The 12,221-nt window shown below is 41.2% G+C and overlaps 1 protein-coding gene across 10 annotated transcripts in view; it reads left to right on the top strand.

Annotated features, from left to right (window-relative positions):
* Nucleotides 1-12,221, top strand: part of MIPOL1 (mirror-image polydactyly 1) — a 302,089-nt gene that overhangs the window by 53,398 nt on the left and 236,470 nt on the right. Inside the window, exon 1 of one of the 10 annotated variants that reach the window (XM_075926917.1) lies at nt 8,016-8,162. The exons of the other annotated variants lie outside the window; for them this stretch is intronic. The gene's annotated coding sequence lies outside the window, so the exon portion shown is untranslated. Of the gene's footprint in view, nt 1-8,015; nt 8,163-12,221 lie in introns of those variants that run through there. 10 annotated transcript variants of the gene reach the window in all.

The raw sequence follows: 12,221 nt of genomic DNA, 5'->3' as shown, positions 1-12,221 counted from the left end.
ACAAATGCCAGGGGGCCAAGTGGAGACACTGAGGAAAAGGACAGGAGGGGAGGAGTCAGTGGGAGGGGGAACGGGGTGATGCTAGGAGAGGAGAGGGGAAGGGTATTGGGGGCTGGAGGGGGAGGTGCTGGCATAAGGCTTGAAAGAAGGGGTGGGCATGAGGAAGGCGGGGATGAAGCAAGTCATGTGAGGGCACAGGGGCATGACAGGAATGGGGGGCAGAGGATGGTGAGGGGGTGAGCATCAGGGAAAAAGAGGGCAAAGGGGGTAGGGGCAATGAAGGAAGGGGGAGGCACCAGGAGGTGCAGGGGTAAGGGAAGGTGCAGGTGCAGGGGCTTCTGGGGGTAAAGCAGAAGGGCAGACACCTGCAGGGGAGGGACCAGCACCAGAGGAGAGAGGCAGGGCAGGTGTGTAGAAGAAGGTGTTAGGAGAGGGGATGAGGAGGGGTAGCTCACATGATCAGAGTGGGACTACTGGAGAAGTGGGCACAGCGGGGGGAGAAGGGCTGGGGGAGGCAGGTCTCAGGAGGGCTGAGGGCAGTGAGAAGGGCAGGAGTCTGAGGGGTTGGCGGGCAGCAGGCACCAGGGGAGCTGATGGAGCAAGGAGAGGAGACATGGCAGCAGAGGGAAAAGGTAGAGGTTTATAAGATATTTATTAATAACTTAGGTGGCACAGTGGCACATCCAAACAAGCCACATCAACTCAGTACTGGTACACAACACAAAATTTGTTCTGTTCATGGGAGGAAACTCTTAGGGGGAACACTTCTCCCAGCCTCTCCGCCCCGAGTTAATGTCACATACATTGGGTTAATGCAATTGCAGGATAGTTGCATGAGGAGGTTTGGGGAGGGGGGCAAACTAATCCCTCTAAGGACTTTTCCCATGATCCTCCTACCAATAGGAGTCATATATAACACCTTTTACTTCTGGTCATGTGTCCATCTTGCCCCGAGAGTGTTACCTCCAGAGGCCTGGCTAATGGGAGTCAGGGGGTGTGGCTAATGGGGGTCAAAGAGTAAATTTTAAAAAAATTCTTTGATGTGAAAAAGTGGGCCGTTCTCAACCCATTTCCCGTGCCTATTTTGATTACCAGTCCACCCCTGCCCTCACTCCAATAATACCGTTGATGCATGGGAGCAGAGTGACGTGCTTGGCTCAGTTCTTCCACTTTTGCATGCAGCAGCAGGAGAAACCATAGCTGTTTCTTCCTCTCCTTCTGCCTTCAAGGAAGGAAAACCCTCTCTAGTTTATGGGGACCTCCGAGAGCGAGCGCAGGGAAGGCAGGATAAGCAGCATGGCAATGAGGACAGAAGAGAGACAAGGGTGTAAAGGAAACAGCACAGGTACAAGGGTTAAAGAAACAATGGGGCTACAGTGGACACACAAATCTCAGGTTGAGAAATATGGAACAGTACACCCAAAAGAACCTTGGAAAGAGACAAGGGATCTGAAGGCTGAGAGCTCTGATAATGAAAGTGAATTTAATTTTGTGGGAGTTTTGTTTTCTTTGATTGTTAGACTTTTGGCTACACTAATTGACTGTGTAACTGACTGAAACTCACACATTATCTGATGTGCCCTCCTAAATCACCTCTTTTCCATATTTATAAATCTTCCTTCCCCCTCCAGCCACTCAGCCCCTCCCCCCATAAACTTTAAATGACTACACTTGATGCTGTTTGCACGTGTGCTGGATGAAGCATGGGGGCGGGAAGAGTCTCTCTAACTGCTCCCCACCAGACACAAAATTAAAGCTCTGCAAGACTTATCTAACTCTCAGAGCACTGTTCTGAAGATTGTTGTTAATGAATATACACTGAATTGAAAACTCAGGGCTTATAAACACCCAGCATTTATTAATTGGTTAAAGGGTGGAATGAATGCACCCTCAAAATAGTTCACTTTGTGGCATTTTAGTTTTGTGAAATTGGGGGGTATCGCTAACTTTAAAAAAACTTTAAATATACTTTTGCAGTAGTGGCAGTTATTACCACAGTCATCTTTTATACACTGCCTCAGAATCCGCTTTAGAAGAACTATTAAAGGTACAAGAAGAATTGGTTGTTTCCTTCTTTAGAAACCTTCATTGCTAGTGTTTTATCATCAACTAATATGAAGTTTAAATCCAGAACAGGCCTACATTAGCACAGGTAAGATGAGCAGAGACATGACATAAAAAATTTCATTAAAAACAGCCCGTGTTCTCTGGAGAGTGAATTGGAGACTAGCATCAGAGACTTCACCTGCATCTTTAATAGACCATTTGTTTTGAATGATTTTTATTGGCATTTCATTGCCAAAATGACCTTTCCTTTTTTTATGGTGGACATATAAAATTAAAGGAAATAGTGAAAGGAAAAAATCATTTAAAGATGAGTTTGTGTTTTCAGAGTTTTTGTTTTGTTCAAAATGCTAAATACAGTAGAACTTTAATTATTCAAATGTTAAGTGGGATGTTGAATTTATTGGTTAATATAGAGAATTTTCAGTGTAAGAAGTGACCATCCTGTAGATACAAAGGAATTGTGGATAATCAAGATTTAGCTAATTGAGTTAGTCATACAGTATATAAATTGTAATTGTCTGGAATCACAGTAACATCAAAAAAAATGAGATGGGAAGGTTTGCTTTATCCAGTTTGTTTTCAGTTGTTCTAGAAAACATAAATACTAGTGAACATGAATAAAACTCTGCCAGTCACCATGTTTGGAAATTATGTAATAACCCCATATAGTCTGTAATGATATCCTGAAACCCTGTATTTAAACTAACCTGAATTACAATGAGAGATAAACAGAATATTTACCCATCCCTTATGAGCTGCTGCTGATATGTAAATTTATTCTTCTACTTTGCACAAATATACTTTTGAGCTACTGCTTAAACACTTCAAGGTCCTTAGCCAAACAGTTTTAATGATGCCTCCAATATTATGAAAGTGTGACATTTGATGAATGCTTTGTATAGTTGTGATATCGGGGAAAGTGTAAACAAAACACGCACATAAAGTCATCGTGCAACACCTAGATAATTTATAATTTTACTGTTTATATCCATCTTGACATTTTTTATCTGCCAAAGGCAGGTTTCATTTGGAATCTTAATCTGAGATTTATTTGGTGGATCTGGAAGTCATAGCTAGGGTTCCCACAGGAAATGGTCCATCTACCAACAGATTAAATGGCAGTCCTGCAGTTGTTAAGGGAGCTCTGCATTTAGCACACATGCATACTCATTCAGTCAGCACTGTGGAGAAAAATTAAAGTAGTAACCCAGGTTTAGGAACAATGTAGCTAAAAAGTCCCATATTTGCTGAATGACAAAGGGTTATATAGCAGCATTTCATTTTATTATTCGTGCTTGAATTTCTTGTTTGCTTTGTTGAGTCTGCTGACGAATACTAATAAATGCCTGCAACAATCCAGACGAGAGATGCCTGGCAACAAAGCTATGCGGTGGACCTCCCTGATCTTCTCCAGTTCACAACCTGACCTTTTGAAAAATTGGCTGGGCTAAGCTGCAGAATTTGGGTGTAATGGTTATTGTTAACTCCAGCTTTAGGATTTATTAATTTGTGTGATCAAGACTTACCTATACTTCAAAGTTTCAAAAGACCAAACACAATCATCCATCCATTAGAACTAACATTGTGTTTCAGTGAATCCCACTTAGTGTCTGACCAGAGAGTCTGCTATTTTGATGTGTTGAGAATCTAACATGCTTTTAAAGTAAGAAAGAAACCAATCCAACAAAAATCGTTTTTTCAAATGCTAGTACTTTTTAAAAAAAAAAGTTAATTACAAAATGAGAATGGAATGCCAAAGGAAGTATGTTTTATATACCTATTAAGAATTGCATCATGATTAACTGCAGTGAATACCAAATCATAATATGCAGTTTAGATACCTCTTTCAGCATTTATTTGAATCTTGTAAATATTAGTCTTCACATTTACTTGAGCATTTTGGATGCCAAGAAAGACAGTAAATGGCTAATAATGAGTGAGAAAAAGAGAGGACAGATATAATTGCTAAAATAAGCAGTGTCTTGGAAGAATTTTAAAAATGGCTATTCTGCCAGAATAACTCCAAAAGTTCTTAAGCACACTCAATTTCTTTCTTTCTAAAGGATGTTGCCTGGTTTCCAAAGAAATACAGGTGAAATAAAGAAGCATTCAAAGTGACACAGATGTCCTTCTTTAAATTGCTAGCAGAGAATGAATTCAGTGTTCTCTTTAGATTCCATTCAGAATTAAAGAAATGAACCAATAACTTTTGAGTTTTGTCCATATTGTAGCAAAGTTTTTTTTATCATGTGAAATAAGTGACATTTCAGAATAAAACTTACACAAGTTTTTCTTTGTGAACTATTAGCAATGTTTCTGTTCATTTCATCACCATTTGGGGGTCTTAGAAAATGTAAACTAAACCCAAAAAAGCCCCAGTCTTTAAATTGCAGTGCTGTACTAATGAAAATATCTGTTAAAGCAGTTTTCATAATAGAAAAATCATGAGAATTACAATTTCATGTTAATTAAGAGGACAATTATTTTTACACAAAACATGAAAAATTATTTAAAATAGTTTGTAAATGTGCCTTTAGGGTTTTTTGTGAGCATATTAATGAAAGTTTATGGTCATCCTGAGTTCTGGAAGAACACCAATACAAATATTTGAATTTTTTCTTTATTCCTTGATAGGGAAACATTACTCTGCACATTCACTGTTAAAAACAAAAACATTATTCTTTGGCTCCATTTTGTTGTATCTCATAGGGTGTTAATGAAGCCAATGAAAAAGGAAAGAGAAACTTAGCGTGGGAGTTATCTCAGAAGGCACCAGAATGGAAGCAGCCAAAGAAAGAGCCAGTACTGTGGTAGTTGGCCTGGTGGATAAAGCTCTAGAATTCACAAGGCTGGGCCATTTCTGCCACTGGCCTATGGGTGATATTGGGCAAGTTACTTCATGTCTCTGGGTAATTGGGACTCAATGTGGAAATGGGGATGAGATTAGCCTTCTTCAGTTCAAGGACTTTGATTTCTACTGCTGAAAAGTGCTATCTAAACAAGATCTAGTTGGTATTATTATTAATAATGGGTCCTGGCACAGAGTGACTAGCCCTTTCAGAGTGTCCGGGCCAGCCTCACTTGTGATCCTCCCCGCTGATCCTAACGGGCTAATGATCAAATTACCCTGTTCAATTATTGACCCAGATGGGAGGAAGTCAGAGGAATGAGGATGCTTAAAAAGAGTGAGAGGGGGACCCCTCAGTTGGTGAGGGGAGCTGACTCCTCTGGCAGGCCCTGAAGAAGGGTCACTCATAAGCAGATGACCTGGAGGAGGAATGAGGAGCTACAAGAGACCACTGTGGCCTCTGAAGCAAGATGGACAAAGAGTCAAAGAGGAAAAATATTTTGAGAAAATCTTGTGTCTATTTTCAAGGTTTTTGCCTCAATTAGTATTTATGGACAATAAAACTATTCTTGAATAAAGCCCCTAGATATCACACAGAGTCCTCCATGGGCAAAGGACATCTGTCTACTGCTTCTTAAACTGGGGTGTGTGTTTGTTTTGTTTGTGTTTAAAAAAAACAAACAAACATAGTAAGTCTGCTTTGCATTGTGTTTGAGGAATTCCTTAAGAGATCCTTGTCCGTCCCACTTAATTGCCAAGATTTTAAGGCCTTCAGTCTGATGGGGTCTCTTCTACATGACTTACAATAAGTGTGAGCCAGGTGGCTTGTCTTCAGTCCTTGTGACAATGGCTGACTATTATGGACAGACAAGGTATTTGTGATGTACTGCTACTGCTGAGCACTTTCTCTCACTTAATTCTCAATGGCTTATGTGGAAGTCAGGCTAGGTGGAGTTAAGTGTTAAGAATGGGGAAAGGGTTCAGTTAAGTGTTACAAAGACAACAGCAGTGAGAAAGATGCCCATCAACTGAGTCACAGAGGTCTAAAATTGGAAGCAGCTCTTGGCCAAGATGCTTTTCAATCTCATACGTGCTGTATCTGTGATGAACCCCAGTGGGAATGAGGGAGGATAAGGCAGATATATCTAAATCCTTGCATATAGCACAAACAAACATCACCCTCTCACCTCTTCCACACAATAGGAGTAGATTCCTTCCCTCTGCTTCATTTTGTTTCACTGCATGTTTATTCAAATGAACCCTTTTATATGAGCTTTGTCCTCCTTTTCAGGCTATAGGCCTTCCAGTCAGGAAATGGGTGGACATTTTAGCAATCTGATTCTCTTGCACAGATTCTGCTTGATAGAAGTTTCAAAGGTAAAAAAGATTGCCAATCTATTTTTTTCTGATCCTTAAGTTACCCAGGCCCAGCCATGGTCCAGATTTCTTTCACATCAGTTAAAAATGGGTTAGTTAACAAGGTTCAGGCTGAAGTGTTGTCTTTTCCATGAGACTTAGTGTGTTATGTAGCAAAAGTGTAATGATATGCAGTCAAATTGCATTAGATGTTATGAATATAAGATGGCATTATTGTCAGATGAATGGTTAGACGTTGCTTGAAAATAGTGACGGCAATTACCTTGTCAGAACAAACATCTTGTTTCAACCCAAATGTATACCACTTGTGGAATTTCTGAAGCAGGAATATCTGGATTGTTTCAAGTCATTGGAAATTTTTAGAAATTTCCCTCCATGAAAGTTGGGGTTTTGTTTGTTTGTTTGTTTGTTTGTTTTTTGGTGATAAAACTAATAAATTAACAAAATCAATCGCTGTTGCAAAAATGAGGAGGGATTGCAGGGAAGCATTTGGATGAGGGTTTGCTGTCTGATATTAATACCGTAACACCAGTCTTTGGTTTGACATACATATCTGGACTTTCAGATGTAACCAGATATATGTATTGTGGCAGATGATGATAGAGCAAGTATTTAATACTAGCAATAAAAAGATTTCTTTCTTTTTTAGTTCTTGTGAGGATAGATTTTATATTTCGTTTTAAACAAATTAATGGTTTGTCAGTGTTTGTAACCGAAATACTGTGGTTTTGTATGCAAACTAGAAACAGATTTGGGGTATTTCTTTTACTACGGGGGCTGTATGTTGTAACGGCTCTGCTGAGATAACTTCATAGCATACGCAGGGCTTGCACTCATGAAAGAGGTTTTGCTGAGTGACAGTAGCTAGATTGCTGGAAGCATTTTTCCATCAGCCTAACTGCATTGGTGGCAGGGTCGAAGTCAGCATAGCTACATTGCTCGGGGTGTGTGGACTTTTCTCTCTGTTGAGTGACATAGCTGTATCAGCCTACAGGAAAGATAATGGAGCAAATAAGGATTGCATTTGCAAACATCTGGAAGATAATAAAGTGATAAGTAACAGTCAGCTTAGATTTGTCCAGAACAAATTGTGTCAAAGCAACCTGATAGCTTTCTTTGACAGGATAACAAGCCTTATCTGTAAGGAGGAAGGAGTAGATGTGGTACATCTAGACTTTAGTAAGGCGTTTGTACAATCTCATTGACCTTCCAATTAACAAACTAGGAAAATATAACCTAGGTAGAGCTATTGTAAGGTGGATGTTTATCTGGTTTATAATCATTCTTAGAGAGTAGTTATCAATGGTCCATAGTCATGCTAGTAAGACATAATGAGTGGGGTTCTGCAGGGATCTGTTTTGGGACCAGTTCTTTTCAATGTCTTCATCAATGATTCAGATAAAGGCATAGAGAGTACACTTATGAAGATTGTGGACGATACTAAGATGGGAGGGGTTGCAAGTGCTTTGAAAGATTATAATACAAAATGAGCTGGATGAATTGGAGAAATGGTCTGAGATAAATAGGATGAAATTCAATAAAGACACATGGAAAGTCCACTCCACTCAGGATGGAACTATAAGTTTCACACACACAGAATGGGAAATTACTCCTTGGTTGTCATTGTGGATCACAAGCTAAATATGAGCCACCAGTGTAATACTGTTGCCCCCCCCCAAAAAAAGCAGCATATTGGAATGCAGTATTAGCAGCAGTATTCTAAGCAGTACTCAAGAAGTAATTCTTCCATTCTCTCTGCACTGATTAGGCCTCAGCTGAAGTATTATGTCCAGTTCTGGGTGCCATGTTTCAGGAAAGATGTGGACAAATTGGAAAAAATCCCAGGAGGAACAACAAATATGATTTAAAGGTATAGAATACATGACCTGTGAGGGAAGATTGAAAGAACTGGGTTTGTTTAATCTGGAAAACAGAAGACTGAAAGGGAACATAACAGCTCTTAATTACCTAAAAGGATGATATGAGGAGGGAGAAAAATTATTCTCCTTAGTCTTTGATGATAGGACAAGAAGCAGTGGGCTTAAATTGCAGCAAGGGAAGTTTAGATTAGACATTAGGAAAAGCTTCCAAACTGTCAGTGTGGTCAATCTATGCAATCAGTTGCATAGTGAAGTTGTGGAATTTCCATCACTGGAGATTTTTAAGAGCGGGTAGACAACCCCATGTCAGGACTATTCAACACATGGCACTCAGCTCACACCATTTCTTTGTGGCTCGGAGTGTGGTTTGGGTTTCTGCGGGGCTCAACACATGGCCCACATGTGGGATTCTTTGAACATGGCTTCCACTGGGAACACACTCCACAATGGCAAGGCAACTCCCAGGCGGGGTGAGCATTGAAAGACACAAGCAGACGGGCTAGCTGGAACAGATGGGTACAGGGTGCTGGCATTTCTAGCCACCCAGGAGGAGGTGATGGGAGCACTGGGTCATTAGAATAATAGAATCATAGAGCTGGAAGAGATCTCAGGAGGTCATCAAGTCCAGCCCCCTGCCCAAGTCAGGACAAATCCCAACTAAATCAACCCAGCCAGGGCATTGTCAAGCTGAGACTTAAAAACCTCTATGGATAGAGATTCCACCACCTCCCTAGAGGTAACCCATTCCAGTGCTCCACCACCCTCCTAGTGAAATATTTTTTCCTAATATCCAACCTAGACCTCTCCCACTGTAACTTGAGACCATTGCTCCTTGTTCTGCCATCCATCACTACTGGGAACAGCCTTTCTTCCTTCTCTTTGGAACCTCTGAAGTTGAAGGCTGCTATCAAATCCCCCCTTCACTCTTCTCTTCTGCAGACTAAACAAACCCAAATCTCTGTCTCTCCTCATAGGTCATGTGCTCCAGCCCCCTAATCATTTTGGTTGCCCTCTGCTGGACCTTCTCCGATGCGTCCACATCCTTTCTATAGTGGGGGCCCCAGAACTGGACACAATACTCCAGATGTGGCCTCACCAGAGCTGAATAAAGGGGAATAATCACTTTTCTGGATCTGCTGGCAATGCTCCTCTTAATGTACCCCAATATGCCATTAGCCTTCTTGGCTACAAGGTACACTGTTGCCTCATATCCATCTTCTCATCCTCTATAATCCCCAGGTCCTTTTCTGCAGAACTGCTACTTAGCCATTCAGTCCCCAGACTGTAACAATGCTTGGGATTCTTCTGTCCCAAGTGCAGGACTCTACACTTGTCCTTGTTGAACCTCATCAGATTTCTTTTGGCCCAATCCTCTAATCTGTTCAGGTCACTCTGGATCCTATCCCTGCCCTCCAGCATATCTGCCTCTCCCCGCTAGCTTAGTGTCATCTGCGAACTTGCTGAGGGTGCAATCCATCCCCTCATCCAGGTCATTAATAAAGGTGTTGAACAAAACTGGTCCTAGAACAGATCCTTGGGGCACTCCGCTAGAAACCGACCGCCAACCTGACATTGAGCCATTGATCACAACCCGTTGGGCCCAACAATCTATCCAGCTTTCTATCCATCTTACAGTCCATTTATCCAATCCATATTCCCTTAACTTGCTGGCAAGAATATTGTGGGAGATCGTATCAAAAGTTTTGCTAAAATCAAAGTATATGACATCCACTGACTTTGCCATATCCACAGAGTCAGTTACCTCCTCATAGAAACTAATCAGATTGGTCAGGCACAACTTGCCCTTCATGAATCCATGTAGACTATTCCTGATCACTTCCCCTCTTCCAAGTGTGTCAAAATGGATTCCTTGAGGATCCCCTCCATGATTTTTCCAGGGACTGAGGTAAGGCTGACTGGTCTGTAGTTCCCTGGATTGCTCTTCTTCCCTTTTTTAAAGATGGGCACTACATTTGCCTTTTTCCAATCATCTGGGATCTCTCCTGATCTCCGCAAGTTTTCAAAGATAATGTCCAAAGGCTCCGCAATGACACTTGCCAACTCCCTCAGTACCCTCAGATGCATTAAATTCAGGCCCATGGATCTGTGTATGTTTACCTTTTTAAAATAGTTCCCTAACTTGTTCTTCCCCACCAAGGGCTGTCCACCTCCATCTTATACTGTGTTGCTTAGTGCATTTGTCTGGGAACTGACCTTGTCTGTGAAGACCGAGGCAAAGAAAACATTGAGTACTTCAGCTTTTCCTGTGACATCTGTCACTAGGTTACCTCCCTCATCCAGTAAGGGCCCTACGCCTTCACTGATCACCCTCTTATTGCTAGCTTGCCTGTAGAAACCTTTCTTGTCATCCTTCACATCCCTTGCTAGCTGCAATTCCAGTTGTGCTTTTGCCTTCCTGATAACTTGCTGCGCATCAGAATGGTTTCTTCCTGTGTCTTTAGTAAGGCTTCTTTAAAATACTGCCAACTCTCTTGGACTCCTTTCCCCTTATGTAAGCATCCCAGGGAATCCTTCCATCAGTTTTCTGAGGGAGTCAAAGTCTGCTCTGAGGGAGTCAAAGTCTGCTTTTCTGAAGTCCAGGATATGTATACTCTCCTTTCTTCCTTTGGTCAGGATCCTGAAATCTACCATCTCATGATCAGCGCTTCCCAGGTTGTCACTCACCTCTACTTCCCCTACTAGTTCCTCCCTGTTTGTGAGCAGCAGCTCAAGCAGCGCATGGCCCCTGGTTGGCTCCTTCAGCACTTATACCAAGAAGTTATCCCCAACATTCTCCAAAAACTTCCTGGATTGTCTGTATACTGCTGTATTGGTCTCCCAACAGATATCAGGGTGATTAAAGTCCCCCATGAGAACCAGGGCCTGCGATCTGGAAGCTTCTCTCAGTTGTCTGAAGAAAGCCTCGTCTACCTCATCCACCTGATCCGGTGGTCTATAGCAGACACCAACTACAACATCACCTCTGTTGCTTCCACATCTAAACTTAACCCATAGACTCTGAACAGTCTTTTCTCCCTCTAAATACTGGAGCTCCGAGCAATCATACTGCTCTCTTATATACATTGTGTGAAAGAATCTGTTTGCATATATTTGCATATATATTTGCATGAATATAAAACTATGCTTAAATTGGGGCCCTCGGCATATGCTATGAGTATCATTGTGTCCCCCAGGGTTTTCAAAGTTGAGGAGCCCTGGCCTAGATAGTGTTTGATCCCGCAATGAGTGCAGGGTATTGGACTTGATGACCTCTGAAGATTCCTTCCAATTCTATGATTCTTAAGTGTAAAAGGAATAAATAATGAAAAGTATAGATTTTTGTTAGCATTCTTTTTTTATCATCTGAGTTTTTGGTACCGTAAGTAAGGAAAAATTTTTTAAGGGGGTTTAATATGATTTTCAACCAGTGTGTTCCTTTAACAATGACAGTATGAGCCCATAAGTTTGTAATTTAATAATCTGCTTTCCAAAAAGATTAATGCATTTTCCAGAATTTATATTGGTCTTTGTCTTTCTCAGTCTCTTCTCTCTTCCTTCCTTTGTTTATTTTCAAGTCCCATCTCTCTTGGCCATCTCTATCCTCTGCAGATAATTCCTATCTTACCTAGACGCTGCTCAGTTATTTCCTTTCCCTTTACATTTGTGTAGGTCCCCAGATATTTTCTGACCAACGAAGTGCTGATTAGCTGAGTATAGCAAGTGGAATGTTGAAAATCCCAGAGGGCTATTCATTACCCATTTTAAACCAGCATTGTTCCCCCTTTTCTTTATTGTCCGTGTAGCTTTAGGATTCCCCAGTAGTTTGCTTCCCCACCCCAATGTTCCTTACATTTCAGTAATGATAGATACAATAATGATTGCTGTAACTTACTTAGACTGCTAGGTGTTTTCCATAAATAGAGAGCGCCATGGTTTATTCTTCAAAGAGTGTACAATTTAAAAAGACAAAGACAGATAAGGAGTAGAGGAAAGGATGCATTTATATGGCAGGCTCGTATTTTATTGATTCCATGTTTGCTACTTGTTTC

Source organism: Pelodiscus sinensis, chromosome 4 (assembly GCF_049634645.1).
Source record: "Pelodiscus sinensis isolate JC-2024 chromosome 4, ASM4963464v1, whole genome shotgun sequence".
Classification (NCBI taxonomy): Eukaryota; Metazoa; Chordata; order Testudines; family Trionychidae; genus Pelodiscus; species Pelodiscus sinensis.
The sequence above is the reverse complement of the archived record's forward strand: the minus strand, read 5'-3'. Positions and strand labels throughout refer to the sequence as shown.